At 50.6% G+C, this 15,379-nt stretch overlaps 1 protein-coding gene across 1 annotated transcript in view; it reads left to right on the top strand.

Moving 5' to 3' along the window:
* The window catches only part of Nkain1 (sodium/potassium transporting ATPase interacting 1), a 41,300-nt gene that overhangs the window by 963 nt on the left and 24,958 nt on the right, over positions 1–15,379 (top strand). The gene's annotated exons all lie outside the window — the stretch shown is intronic.

Genomic DNA, 15,379 nt, shown 5'->3' with positions numbered 1-15,379 from the left:
GGGCAGCAGAGTGAATCTGGAGGCTAAGAGTAACTAAGGTCCTGGCCTGTGAATTGAGAAGGTGATAGAGGAGAGGCCGGGGTCTCCTTCCTCCCTTGGAGCAGGGTTCCAACACCTATGGGCTTTACTTCTCTGGGCAGTGTTGGGTGGGAACTGCAGGCAGCACTCGGGTCTAAGGAGGAGCCGGGGTGCCTTAGCCTCAGTCCTATGAGTCCCTGCGTCTGGGTCTGCTTTCTGGCCTGCATGTGCCTCCCCCCCCCCCCACACACACACAAGTGCAGAGGATGATGGAGGGGCTTTTGAGTGGGGTGTGTAGGTGGCCCTGTCCTCTCAATTTTCCTTTTGAGCAACCAGCTGCAAAGCCTGCCATCCAAAGCATTGTCCTCTTGGGCTACACTAGACCCTCCTCTACCCCAAGATTGGTGTCGGGGTGTCTTCCCCTCACAAAGCCTCCAGGCCTGTCAAGCGTCCATTCTCAAAGATGGTGGGGGGGAGGGGGCGTTAATCACCACCAGGTAGGATGAAAACTCCAAAAGGGCAGAAATAGCCCACTTTGTTCTTGGTAAATCCCCAGCAGCTGGACGGTGCTTGACACCTCATTAATATTTGTAAGCTAAATGAAGAACCGGTTATTTGGCAAATCTGGGTTCACAGTTGAAGCATTCTCCTGTATCTGTTTTGAGGAACATAAAATGCCAAGAAATCTTCAAACTTTTCAGAGGTTTTCAAAAATTTATTAATTTTTAAATTGTGTGCGTCTGTGTGTGCATGTGTGGGTGCAGGTGCTTCAGGCATCCTGAAGAGGCCACCAGGGCCCCTGGAGCTGGGTTTACAGGTGGTGAATGCTCAGAACCAAACTCAGGTCCTCCACAAGAGCAGTGCACTCTTAACTGCTGAGCCGTCTCTCTAGGCCTAAGGATCCCTTTCTGGTTTTGTTTGCTTCTTGTGTTTGTTTGAGACGAGTTCTAACTGCAGTCCAGGCAGGTCTTGAACTCTCAGCAATCTTCCAGCTCAGCCCCACCCCCACCCCCACCCAGTGATGGGATTACTGGATGGCTGGCTTAAATTTTAAACTAAATTTTTTTTTGTCTGTTTGTTTTGTTTGGTTTTTTTCAAGACAGGGTCTCACTATATAGCTCTGACTGTCCTGGAACTCTCACTACGTAAACCAGGCTGGCCTTGAACTCAGGAATCCTCCTGCCTCTGCCTCCCTAGTGCTGGGATTAAAAGCGTGCACCACCACTGCCCAGCTTTAAACCACGTTTTTTTTTTTTTTTTTGGTTTTTCGAGACAGGGTTTCTCTGTGTAGCTTTGCGCCTTTTCCTGGAACTCACTTGGTAGCCCAGGCTGGCCTCGAACTCACAGAGATCCGCCTGGCTCTGCCTCCCGAGTGCTGGGATTAAAGGCGTGCGCCACCACCGCCCGGCAAAACCACATTTTTTAAACTTAAGAAACAATGTGCATTTTTATGAAGTGAATAAATAAGTGCTCGTAGAGTGGAAATCAGAACCAGTTTTCTTCTGTCTGTGCCCGATGCCCTCCCATAGGTGGACCTGAAGCAGTTTGTCCCATGCTTACTCTGTTGCTGTCTCACTGGTGCCAGCTACTCCTGCGAGTGCTTTTTCCCTGAGTCAAATCATTTAACCTTCATTGTGACCCAGGGATGCAACTTGCTCAAAGGGATCCACGCACTGGGATCCAGGCATGGAACCAGCCTCCTCTGTTGCCTTAGCTACAGCAGAAGCAGCTCTGGCTTTGGTACACCGGGGTCCTTAGAGACGTGCTCACCCATCTTGGGAAGCAGAAGTGTGGTCCAGGGGGTCTCCCAGCCTCCAAGCTTTCCCAGCCAAAGCAACACCCATTCTTTCACCAGCACAGAGATGCATTAGACAGGACCTGGGTGTGATTCCACTTCTCCCACGCCCTGCCTGGGTGGCTTGGGCAGGCTACATGAGACAATTTAGGAAGGGCTGAGGGGCGGGGGGTGGGGGGGTGGGGGGGGTGGGTTATGACTTGAAAATTGGTCTCTGGGCTCTGTTGCTCTGTCTGAGCTGATTGCAGAGAGGGTCCCTCCAGCTGTCACTCACTAACCCCCTAGAGCCCCTGCAGCCTGGCAGCTTCCAGAATGTGCTCTCGGGATGGTGAATGTGCCAGCCTGAGGGGAGAAGAAGGCTCAGCTTTCTCATCCAAAGGACTGAGGTATTAAAGAGGCAGTTAGCTGTTTTTCAGCTGAAAAATGTAAGAAAAGAAAGGATCGTTTTCTTTTTCCAGTGGAGTTTAGGCATTGTAACGAAGCAAGCCAGTTTCAAACCCTTCTGTGGGTGGAGTTGTTTGAGCAAAGGGATGGAACACAAGGGGAGTGGAGCCCTAGAGGAAGGGGATTGGGACTATGTCATTGAGCTGGACCAGTGTAGGGTAATAATGGAGGCTCTGGACTTAGATCAGTCATCTGGGTTCCAGATCTCTGTCACTTCCTGCCTGTGTGATCTTTGATAAGTGTCTCTGTCTCTCTCTTCCTCATTTTTTTTTTATTTTAATCATTTATTTAGTGTATGTGTGTGCAGATGCTGCGGCATGCGTGTGGAGGTCAGAGGACAGTTTGAAAGAGTTGGTTCTCTCCTGCCACATGGGTCCCAGTGATCGAACTGACGTTGTCAGGATTGGCAGCAAGCACCTTTACCCTCTGAGCCATCTTGCTCGCTTGTTCTTGTTGTTGTTTTTAATTTTGAGACCGGGTTTCTCTGTGTACCCCTGGCTGTCCTGGAACTCACTCTGTAGACCAGGCTGGCCTCAAACTCAGGGATTCACCTGCCTCTGCCTCCCGAGTGCTGGGATTACAGATGTACGCCCACACACTGCTTCCCTTCTCCAAAGCTCAGCCTTGTTGTCTGTCCTGTATTAACAGTTGCTGATGTCGGTGTTTCCCTCAGCCCCTTCCACCTTTTGTACCCTATGGTGCCTCCCACTGACCCTAGATCTCACTGATTCGCTAACCTGGCAAGCCCGCAAACACCAGAGAGCCTCCTTCCTGTTCCTGCCTTACACATGCAGCTGCACCCGGCTCTTTTCTGTGGGTGCTGGGGGTTAAACAGGCCCTTATGCTTATGTGTCAAGCATAAGGATTGACTGAGCTATCTCCTGACCCCCAAGTTCCTGATTCTTAGGTTATTATAGGGGTTGCCTCCCCGGAGTCGTAACGCAGGCATATACAGGGGCCTTGTGCCTTCTTTTGCAGGAAGTGGCAGGTACGGGGACCCTGAGCTGATGAGCAGGAGGACTGGATTCTAGCCCTGCTCTGCCCTCAACATCCTGCATGTGCACTTGTTTCACCTCTTTGTTTTGATTTTTCCCCATCTATGAAGTATGGAGAACTTGAAGCCTGGTTTCTGGGGTCCCAGCTCTGCCTGACTGGGATCTGAGAGGACATCTGGGCTGGTGTGGAGGTTTTGTAGTTCCTGGGGTCCCAGCTCTCCCTGACTGGGATCTGAGAGGACATCTGGGAGGGTGTGGAGGTTTTGTAGTTCCTGGGGTCCCAGCTCTGCCTGACTGGGATCTGAGAGGACATCTGGGCTGGTGTGGAGGTTTTGAGTTCCCTCTGTTCTCAGAACTCCCCTGGCCCTTTGGTTTTCTGGGTTCTAATTACTGTAACATGTTGATGTTATTAATTCTGTTCACTCCCTCTGCTTTTCACTCATTTGCATATTTCCTCTCTCTTCTCACCTCCTTCCCAAGCTCCCATGGCCACTCTGGTCTTCCGGTAAGGGGATGGACCAGGGCCGTTTGCCCCAGGGACTCATCGGTTTCTTCATCATCATCATTATCATTCCCGTTTCAGGAGGCCTGTGCTAAGCACTTTGTATGCATTACCTCATTTAACCAAATGAGCTTACATATGTAAAGTGCTTGGCAGAGTGCCTGCTACATGTTAAACGATCAATAAACGCTAGCCATTTCCCTGCCTCTACCCTTCCCATTATCTTCATTCCAAGCTCTGGGACGGATGGTTTTATTATCCCCTTTTTCAGATGAGGAAATTGAGGTGCCCAGGGGTGAGGAAGTTTGCCCAAGGTCACCAGGCTAGTTGGTGACAGAATGTCCGTCCTCTTCTGCCCCTTCAAAAAGGTCATGACAGCATACAGTTCCAGTTCTCAGTTTCCTATCTGAAATGAGGTGTTAATGGTCTCTTGTGTGTGTCCTATCTCCACTCTGAGCTGGTAAGGGCTTCCTACTGTAGTGGTTCTTGTTCCAACTCAGTGTGACCTTGGGCTGATGCATTCTCCATAGGCTCCAGGTTCTAAGTCTGGTCCCCGCCTCACAGAGTGATAGAAAGGTTTTTCTTAGCCAGGTGCCAGGTGCATAGTAGGTACTCAGAGAAAATATTGGAATCCTCCCCCTCCCCTTCTGAAAAGCTCTTTGCTTTCTGGAAGGTGGTGGGTGAGTGAGGGGGAAATAACTCGGCTTCCAGCTGAGCCGAGAGTAATGGCGTGAAACATGGTCAAGCTGATGGATGTTGTTATTAGCGATAGTGATGGTGAGGACGGAGGGGGGCGGCTCTAGGGGCCTGCGCTCCACAGCAGCTGCAACTGCAAGCGTGTGGCTCATTCGAAGGAAGGAGCTGACTCTTCACCTGGGGCTTGAGGTCCTAGGCCTGGCTTCAGAGTTAGGGGTGTGAAAATTTCCTGTCACTTCTGTGCTTCAGTTCCTTGTGGACAGAATGAACCTGGGAGATCTGCTCCCTTGAGCAGATGGACAGACTGAGGCCGGAGGGCTCTGGGGGCCAGGGATGGCCTCTCTGCAGGGTGGATGGGACAGTGAATGGCGGAGTCTGAAGCCCGTCTCTGTGACCAGGCAAATGTTGCTGCCTCCTTCTCACCTGTGACATAGTTAGAGCAGCACTTCGGCTGCATGGCAGGCTGGGGATGCGGTGAGATGATGGCCTGACATTGTCGGGCACAAACCTGCCAGGGGACGCACTCCCCACAGTCCCATGCTATTTGGACTGGTCACTCAGCCCCATCTCTGCCTAGATCAGAGGTTTTACTGATCAAGGTCATTCCTATAAATGATCCATGTTTATCCAAGTTTGTCATAGTTCTCTGCCGCCTCCTTTTTACTTTTTATTATTATTTGTTTGTGTTTTTTTTGAGACAGGGTTTCTCTGAGTAGCCCTGGTTGTCCTAGAACTCACTTTGTAGAGCTGGCTGGCCTTGAACTCGGAGATCCGCCTACCTCTGCCTCTCAAGTGCTGGGATTAAAGGCGTGCACCACCACTGCCCGGCTAAAAGATTTATTTTTAATGATGTGTATGTTGAGTGCAGGTTCCCTCAGTGATCAGAGGTGTCAGCTCTCCCAAGAGCAGTAGCTGCAGGGAGATCAGGGAATCACCTGATGTGGGTGCTGGGAATCGAACTCCAGTCCTCTGAAAGAACAGCAAGTGTTCTTAACCACTGAGCCATCTCTCCAGCTCTCCTCTTCTTCCCTTCTTCTCCCTCTGTCTCTCTGTCTCTCTGTCTCTCCTCTCTTTCCTTCTTTCTGTGGTTTTTGGGTTTTTTTTTTGTTTGTTTTTGTTTTTAAGGCAGGGTCTTATGTATCCCAGGCTGGCCTCAAACTCCTGATCCTCTTGCTGCCCTGTCCCTGGGATTATAGGAATGCACCGTGCCCAAGACTTCCTCTCTTTATGTGGAATGTTTGGGACTGGGTGGGAATAATCTTGTCTTTCTATGGGATCTGCTGGGAGCCTGGCATGGTGTTAGATCCCTGCCCCTTGATGTTATCTGGTCTGTTCATAACTACATATAGTAAATAAGTGACGGCCTCTATAGCTTGGCACTCAGGAGGCTGGGACAGGGGTTGCTGAGAGTTTGAGGCCAGTCTGCTCTATATCATGAATTCCAGGCCAGCCCAGGCTATAAAGTAAGACCCTGTCTTAAAACAAGCAAACAGAAAACCACATACACAAGAGCCAGGAGCGGTGGCCCACACCTTTATTCCCAGCACTCGGGAGGCAGAGGCAGATGAACCTCTGAGTTTGAGGCCAGCCTGGTCTACGGAGTGAGTTCCCGGACAGCCAGAGCAACATAGTGTAGTGAGACCCTGTCTCAAAACAAAACAAAAACTACAAAAAAAAAAAAAAAAAAAATCTGAACTTGGTGGTGCTCTGTCTCTAATCTCAACATTCTAGGAGACAGAGGCATAAGGATCTCTGTGAGTCTGAGGCCAGCCTGGTCTACATAGCAAGTTCCAGGACTCCAGAATGAAGCCCTATTTCAAGAAGGAAATGAAACAACAGCAGAATAAGAGGCCAATAATATTGCTCAGCTGGCAAAAGAACTTTGCTAAGCAAGCCTGGCAACTTGAGTTCAATTCCCAGAACCCACATAAAGGTGTGGGGAGAGAAATCGACTCCACAAGTTGTCCTCTGACCCCCATTTGTGCCCTGTGGCACATAGGCCCTTCCATCATGTATACACACACACACACACACACACACTATTTTTTTTCAATTTTATTTTATTTTGTGTGTACTTGTGTTTTGCTTTTGTGTATGTCTGTGTGCCGTGTGTGTGTACGTGCTACCCACAGAAGTCTCAGGTTCCCTGAACTGGATTTATGGGGCAGTTGTGAGCCACCATGTGGGTGCTGGGAATCGAATCCAGGTCCTCTGGAAGAGCAGCCAGTGCTCTTAACTGAGCCATCTCTCCAGCCCCTACAATAATAATATCTTTAAAGGGAGGAGGGCAGTGAAATGGTGTATCTGGTAAAGGCACTTGCTGCCAGGCCTGATGTCCTGGGTGCATGAAGCCTTCGGTTCAATCCCAGCACCACATGAACTCAATACGGTAGTACGTGCACACACTTCAGGAGTTAAGGTAGACCAGAAGTCCAGGTTATCTTTGACTACATAGTGAGTCTGAGGCCAGCCTGGACTGCATAATACCCTGTTAAAAAGGAGGAGGAGGAGGAGGAGGAGGAGAAGGAGGAGAAGGAGGAGGCTCCAAGCCATGGAGTAGAGAGTTGTGTCTTGTCCTTGACCTTACCCCCCCACCCCCTCCCACCCTCCCCACACACCCACCTAATCTAGAGAGTGACAGGGGTCACTCGGAGACTGACTGAGAGCGTTGAGTGTCAACACACACCTCCCTTCTGGGGACATTCATTTCTGCCAGCAGGGTGGGAAATTGAACACAGGTTTGGGATGAACTGTTAGCCTTGTTGGTAGATTTCTAGTTTCCTGGCCCTGCATCTCAAAAAAGCTGATAGATGTAAGGGATTCAGGTGTGGATTGGGGGAACTCGGGATCAAGAGAAGCCTGGGCTCTGAGTTCCAGTCCTGCCTTGTTGTAGCCCAGTGACCTTGGGCAAGACGTTGTTTCTGGGCTTCCACCTTCATTCACAGTTCTAAACTGGGGTAATCATAACCTGCCTCCGCATGGTTGGAAAATCCCCTTGAGTGCGGAAGATCAGCGCCCAAAGGTTCTGCTAGGTGCTACAGGACAGGAAAAGCCTGTCTCCTTCCTCAGCAGTGGAGGGGCAGGCGGAGCGACCGTTCTGTCTAATCGTGTGGACTTGCTGCTCCTTGAGCTGTAAAATAAGAGAATGAGAGCAGCAGTCACACAGGACCGTGAGAGCATGACCTGAAGTTGGGCTGGTTCATCATGGGGTTTGAAATGACCTAGAGCCCTGGATCCTGACGATCACTCACAGTACACCTTTCTAGACTTAATTTTCCCAGTCTATTAAATGGGGGATTGGAGGAGGCATTGGACTCCGTCAGTGTTTTCAAACTCTATGGAGGCCCAGCTCTGATGAATCACTGTGGGTTCAAGGACAGCCTAGGCTATATAATGAGGTCTAGGGCAGACTGAGCTACAGACCCTGCCTCAACCTCATCCTACACCCCTTCCAAAAGCCAGTGGTCATCTGGGTTGGGGCTAATAACCAAGTGTCGAGTTAGCTGTCTGCAGTGATGACTAGGTTCATGGGCAGGCTGGGTAGCTTCCTGGACATGTAATAAATCTGAAGATGACCTGGGTCTCTGGAACCGCCAGATGGTGGGTCTTTAGAGGACAGTGCCAGTAGCATCAAATGCTGTAACAAATAATGAAAAATATATTCTTAGGACCCTCTACTCTGTGCCTTTCTGACCCCTCCCTAGTTCCGGGCCTGGTGGAGTTCTGGACCTTGGAAGCAGAAAAATGAGAGTATGTGGACATTTTACCCCCTGCCTGAGAAGAGGCAACCTTAGTTTCCCAGAGTCCGAGTTGGCTCCTAAGTCTTCTTTGCTTTGGGGAAGGGGGCAGGTTCTGCAGCCCCAGCCTGAACCAGAGATGTGGGTTTTCAATTACACAATTAAATGCACAATTAGGCATAATTACCAATGCTCCGAGCCCGAGACTGCTCATAACAGGCGTATAATCTACTGCGGCCTCTGTTTATACTACTCAGCGCACTCCCTAATGATGCCGAGATGCCTTCACACCGCACCGTTGCCATGGAGATGAGCCTGCCGCCACCATGCAAAGCTGACAAATGGTGCTGTGGTCCTGGGCTCCTGGAGTGTTTGCACGGCCTCTCGGCCACCTTGAGAGTGGAGGTGCTAGCTGGGTGGGTCCCGAGGACGGGTCAGCCCTTCCCATCCTCCAGCGCTCCTCCCTGTACAAGCCAGTCCAGGAAGCCCCTCAACAGTCCCCGAGCCACTAGGGAACGTCGGGTTCCCTAGAGTCCTCCAGCCATGAGCAGGATGACCCAGTCTTGTGGAAATCTGTTCCAGCATCTCCGAGTCATTGGAGAGGTCAGGGTGTGGACACTCTTGCTGTTCCTGGCTTTTCATAGTATCGGACTCTGAGACCTTAGACAACTCCCATCCCTCCCTGGGACCCCGTTTCCCCACATGTGAAATGGACCACAAAGTCTCTCCATAGAAGTTGACAAGCTTTTAGGACACATTTCGGGTTGTAACTGCTCAACCTGCTATAACCCATGTATCTTCCCTCTCCTCCTACATGGGGACCCATGCCTGGTGGACAGCTACCATCCCTCTTTACAGAAACAGCATCTGAGGACTACTGAGTCACACCAGGCAGTAGTACCAGGGCTGGGATCCACCCCATAGGGCTTCACCAGGATCGTGTCAAGTCCCCACAACAGCATTACCTTTTCCCAGCTGAGGACTCCAAGAATGGGCAGAACCACAGAGTGCCATCTATCTGGTGCCCAAAGTCAGGGTTCCACATTGCGGTTTCCTTTTTTTAAATGTGTGTATGAGCCAGGCGGTGGTGGTGCACGCCTTTAATCCTAGCACTCAGGAGGCAGAGCCAGGCAGATCTCTGTGAGTTTGAGGCCATCCTGGGCTACAGAGTGAGTTCCATGACAGGCACCAAAACTACACAGAGAAACCCTGTCTCGAAAAACAAAAAACAAACAAACAAAAAATGTGTGTATGAGTGTTTTGCCTACGTGCATGTCTGTGTACCACATGCATGCAATGTCTGCAGGGGCCAGAAGAGGGCTTGGGTGTACTGGAACTGGAGTTACAGACAGTTGTGAGCCACCATGTGGGTGCTGGGAACCGAGTCCTCTGGAAGAGAGCCAGTGCTCTTAACCTCTGAGGTATCTCTCCATCCCCGTACACTGTGGCTCTTAGTAGAAGTAAAGACAGGTTTAAAAGATTTCCTTCCACTGGTATGTGCTGAGGATCCCTGCCGTTCCTACCTGGCCCGGATGCTCAGGTCCCTCAGACCCAGCACTATGCTGTAATCCTGGGGGAGAGGGGGAAACTTGGATCTAGTTATCTACCCAGCAAACCCTACCTGGGTCAGTAGAAGCAGAGCCTCTGTTACTGTTTTGAGATGGGGTCTTGTAGTCTGCCTGCCCGCAAGTTGATAGTCAAGGGTGATCTCGAACTCTTGATTCTTCTGCTCCTGCCTCCCAAGTGCTGGGGTTACAGGTGTGCACCACCATGCCTAGCTTTTCTTTTTTGGTTTTGCTCTGTTTTTCTGTAGTTGAGAATATTATTGTGTATTTATTGTTATTATGATGTGTGTGTATATGGGTGCCACAGTGCACGTGTGGAGGTCAAAGCTGGTTCTCTCCTTCCCTCTATATATGGGTTCAAACTCAAGTTATCCGACTTTCATTACAAGCCCCTTTTCCTGCTATGCCGTTTCACTGGCCCAGGAACATAATTTTGTTTAAAAAAAATTATGTGTTATGTGCAAGCTTGCCTGAATATGTGCATCACGTGCATTTAGGAGCCCGAGGAAGCTCGGAGAAATTATCTAATCCCCTGGAACTGGAGGTACTGGTGGTTGTGAGCCAAACCCAGATCCTCTGCAAGAGCATCCGGTGCTCTTGTTAAGAGCTGTGTCTCCAGCCCACCCCCCAGTATCATTTATGAGCACCTACTACGAGCTAGCCCTTAGGAACACAGATGGGTCAGGCAGGTAGGTCACTTAATGTATGGTGTTGATCAGATAGCCTTGACATCAGCTAGCTTGGTTGGGGTTTTTGTTTGGTTGGTTTTGTTGTTTTTTGAGACAGGGTTTTTCTGTGTAGCCGTGGCTGTCCTGGAACTCACTCTGTAGACCAGGCTGGCCTCTATCTCACAAAGATCTGCTTGTCTCTGCCTCCCAAATGCTAGGTCGGATTAAAGGCATGCACCACCACCACCCAGCATTTGTTTTTGTTTTTGTTTTTTTCTTTTGTAGTGCTGATAATTAAAGCAGAACCTGGCTCTGCCCAGGAACCACACTCCCTGCCCAATACCTTAGTGACCTGACCTATACTGCAGTAGGCAATTTGCTCCTTGCAGAGTCTGCACTGTGTGCTGGGTGCTAGACCAAGTCTTGTCTGCCCTTCATGAACCTTCTCCACATTCCCACGTAATAGATGGAGCAGCTTGAGGCCCAGAAGGCTTAAGAGCCCTATCCAGGGCCTCACAGCCCCTGAGGGGCAGCGCAGACATTCAGCCACTCTGTATCTCATTCCCAAGGAGGTATCACGTCTCTGGAGCATCTTGCCAATTTTCCTGAGAGAGTGCAGCATTTGGTTGGAGGATCAGTTGCCCACCTGGCAAAGCTCAGAATTGTTCTAACTTTGCAGTTCCCTAATTGGCATGGGAAAAACTGGATTTAAAAAAAAAAAATCCCATCAACTCCACCCTGGCACTAACCAGAAAAACTAAAGCCTGGAGATAATCTGTGATCTGTTCTAGAATGTCCTGTAAGTTAGGGGTAGCACCGAAACTGGGACCCAAGTAAGTTTGGGACACTTTTCCCAGCCTCCCTCATAAGCCTGACCAGTTTGTTGTGAGGTGAGAAGGTTTTGTTGTTGTTTGAGACCAGATGTCATGTAGCCCAGCCTCAAACTCACTGTGGAAGTGATGCTGGGACCTCAGCCTCCCAAGGGTTAGGATCGATGATGTAGCCATCAGTCAGTCTGTCACGGAGAAAGAGGAGTTTGTCCGTGGTGTATGAGCATGTTTGTACACATTCCAAACTGCACACCACTGCAGACCCGAGCGTTTGTGGGGCAGACTCTGGCACGGAGAGATTTGTGGATCAATAAACATCCTTTCCTGCTTCCTCCCTCTTCATTTATTCATGAACTCTGAACTCCCTGGCTCCCGAGAAACTGCTTGGAAGAAAGCAATTAGAGCGTAGTTAGAGCCACGCCTCTCTCCAGCAGGAGCGGGGCGGCCCTGGGGGTTCCCTGTAGCCCCAGCTTCTGCAGTGGCCACTCAGCTTCTGCTCACTCATGGAGACAGGGACACCCTCAGCAGGGACAAGGACTACCCTCCGAGGCACTGATGCACTCAAGTGCCGCACTGGGCTGGCTCGGGAGGCAGGCTCTCCGCAAGGCACGCAGTCAGGCATTCCTGTGAGGAGTCTCCCAAATGTTTGAGTTTTGCTGAGCTCTTGGGCTCACCCTCCCAGGGATCCCCAGCCAGGCATTGCAAGAAAACTAAAAAGCCTCGTGGGCACCTGCTTTCCAGCAAGCCCGCTTAGCACACTAGTGAATGAGAACTGCCAGGATGGCAGAACATTATAAATCACCTGGAGGGAGCCATTTACCAGCCAAGGCTCTACTCACTGCCAAATGATTAATATTAATAATAGGCCAAGTGTAGTGGTGTACACCTATAATCCCAGATCTCTGGGGACCAGGGCAGGAGGATGGAGAGGTTGAGGCTACTCAAGGCCATATAGTAAGACATTGCCTCAAAAACCAACAGAAAGCACTTGAGAGGCGGAGGCAGGAAGATCACAAGGTAAACGTCAGCCTCAGCTACTTAGGAAGTATGAGACCATCCTGGGCTACCTGAGACGCTGTCTCCAAAACAAACCATTACAATAAAGAATAATAACAGGGGCTGGAGTGATGGCTCAGTGGTTAAGAGCACCAACCGCTCTACCAGAGGACCCGGGTTCAATTCCCAGCACCCACATGGCAGCTAACAACTGTCTGTAACTCTAAGATCTGACACCCTCACACAGACATACATGCATGCGCCACTGCACATAAAATAAAGATAAATAATAAAAAAAAAAAAAGAATAATAACAAAGGGGCCCTTGGCCAATGCTTACTGGGCTTTTTGTTTTGTTTTGGTTTGAGATTGTGTCTCACTACTTAGCAGATGCCTGGCCTGGAACTTGGTATGTAGACTAGTTGGCTTCAAATTCCCAGAGATCTGCCTGCTTCTACCTCCCGAGTGCTGGAACTAAAGACATGCGCACCCTGCTCAGCCTTATGGGACGTTTCTGAGCCAGGTTGGCTGCTCTTCCCCCCTTGGTGACCCACTAGCAAGGAGAAGCCACCAGGACTCAGTGTGCCTTTGTGAGGGTCAAGGAGGACCCCTCCCTCCAGGTCCATTTTCTGACTTTTCTGATAACCTCGGGTGGTAGCACTGTTGTATAGACATTGATTCTGATGTATAGGTGGGAAAACTGAGACTCAGGACATGACCAAATCTACCTGAGGTTAGGCCTTCGTCATCCTGAGCTCCCTTGCTGGGGACCTTGAAACACTGTTCAGTGTGTCCTTCCTTGTGAATGGCGCATCTCTGTTACAGTTTCTCTTGCCTTGTGCCCCACCTCTGACTTGAGTCACTGTCCCCAGACTGGCCACTACCCCCACCCCAGCATTCTTGGCAAAGGAAGGCCATGGCCTAGAGGATGAGAGGCCCTGGCCTCTTGAGGGGAGATCACCATGGCTACCAAGGTTGTAGCCATGGAGACAGCCCCAAGCCCATGGCTGAGATCAGAGGTTGTGGCTTCCTGCTGGAGAGAGAAGGGGAGTGCCTGGGGCCCAGATGGCAGAGCTGGGATGATGGACCGGATGGAGTCAGAGGAGAACTTAGGGGCCGGTAGTTTAGTGGACTCCCTTCTGCAAATGAAGGGATATGTTGGGGCACCTGGAGACAGCCAGCCTTCTTTCTTCCCTTTCCCTGACCTACCTTAGGGGAAATTGCCATGACAACCGGCTTCCCATCATTGACCTCTCTGTGGGGCCCTGCCCCTTTTCTCTGAGTGACAGGTAGTCACCCTGGCAACAGGCCCATGCCCAGCAGGGGCCTATGGCTTGCCATGGTCCCTCCCTTTCAAATAGAAAGCTCCATTGTGCAGCTGACTGCAACTCTGTCCAACTGGAGGTGGGTCCGCTACATCTTACCTGTCCTTCTCCATCAGCCCTGGGTCCGTCTTCACCAGCTGACCGAATCTTACCAGAATGCAGTGTTGATCCTGTCCCCCTCTGCCTAAAGCCCTCCATGACTCCTCACTGCCTTCCTGCCTTCTAAATGAAGCTGGAAGCCATCTTCTCAAGTGTGCATCAGGATTGCCCAGAGGGCTTGCAGATGTCTGAGAGATGGGATGGCGGCACCTGTAATCCCAGCACCTAGAGACAGGGCAGGACAAGCTCCACAAGTCTAGCCTGAGCTACATAGTGAGATCTTGTCTCAAAGAAACAAACTGTTTCTAGATCTCATCCCCCAGAGCTTCTGGCTAGTAGACCTGGAGTAGGGCCCGTGGATTCCAGTTTTTAATGATTTCCGAGATGGTAATGCTGCTGCTGCTGGTCCAGGTACTAAATAAATCAGTGGTCCAGACTGTGGTCAGCTCAGGCTGTCCTACTGAGCTTTCTTTCTGTTTTCCATTACTTATTTATTTTGTGCATGTCGGGTGTGTGTGTGTGTGTGTGTGTGTGTGTGTGTGTGTGTAGTGTGTGTGCATGCACACACACGTCTGCTCTCCATGGCTTGCTTGCCTGAGGAGGCAAGAGGACAGCTTTAGGGAGTTGGTTCTCTTCTGTCATGTGAGTCTTGGGGATCTGTCAGTCAGTCAGGCCTGGCAGCATTCGTCTTTACCCACTAAGCCATCTCACTGGCCCTCGACTTTCAGTCTTGACTTCTCACCATATCCGTGTCCCCATGTTCAGCCATGCTCACCTGAGCACCCAGGTCCTTCCACAGCTCACCGCCTCCGCATTCACTGTTTCCTCCTCGTCTGATGGACCAGTCTTTTCTCCTTGGCGCCTTGTTTCTGCCTCCTTCCCCAGGCGTAAATGGGATCCTTTCCCAGAGCCTGTCACCAAGCATAGCCCACTGAATGCCCTGGATGACTGTGAGGTACTTGGATGAAGGGCCTCATGATTCATTTGGCTGGTGAGACGTTGGTTGGTCTCTGTGCCAGGTGCTGGGTTTCAGTGGTGCCAGTGGTGATGTGGAGGTACTAGGAGTGCTGGACCAGAAGAGAGAGATGCAGGGCAGGAGATGTAGCTCAGTTGGAAGAGTGCTTGCCTACCATGCATGAAGACCTGAGTATGGCCCAGCATAGCATCAGCCATCATCCTCACCCTCAGGAGGTGAAGGCAAGAGGTTCATAAACTCCAGGACAGCCTCAGCTGTCACATAGTGAGTTCAAAGCCAGCCTGGGCTTCATGAGACTGTCTCACAAAACAAAACAAAGGGCAGGCTAGATGGCTCAGTGGGTAAGGATACTTGCCAAGGAATTCTGCTCCCCCCCCCCCCCCCCCCCCCCACCCCGCCAGGTTAGGTTCCTGGAACCCTATAAAGGTAGAGAGAACAGAGTTGTCCCACGACTTCCACATGTGTGCCATGCCGCACACGCACACGCACACGCACGCACACACACACACACACACACACACACACACAGTAGCGCACTCATACAACAATTTTGAAGAAAAAAAATGGAGATGAAGATGCCCTGGAAAGAGCTTCTTAGATACTCTTGGAGTCAGTGTGGAGCTGATAAGTCTTTATGTAAGGAGGGCATGGACCTTTCTCAAGCCTTTGTATTCACTTCTCAGTCCAGCCAAGGAGCAAGCTGGACCCAATAGAGGAGTTTTCTGGGCTGCACT

The sequence above is a fragment of the Peromyscus californicus genome, unplaced genomic scaffold (assembly GCF_007827085.1).
Source record: "Peromyscus californicus insignis strain IS unplaced genomic scaffold, ASM782708v3 Scaffold_5__1_contigs__length_169319896, whole genome shotgun sequence".
Lineage (NCBI taxonomy): Eukaryota > Metazoa > Chordata > Mammalia > Rodentia > Cricetidae > Peromyscus > Peromyscus californicus.
Note: the sequence above shows the minus strand (reverse complement) of the source record. Positions and strands in the feature narration are given on the sequence as shown.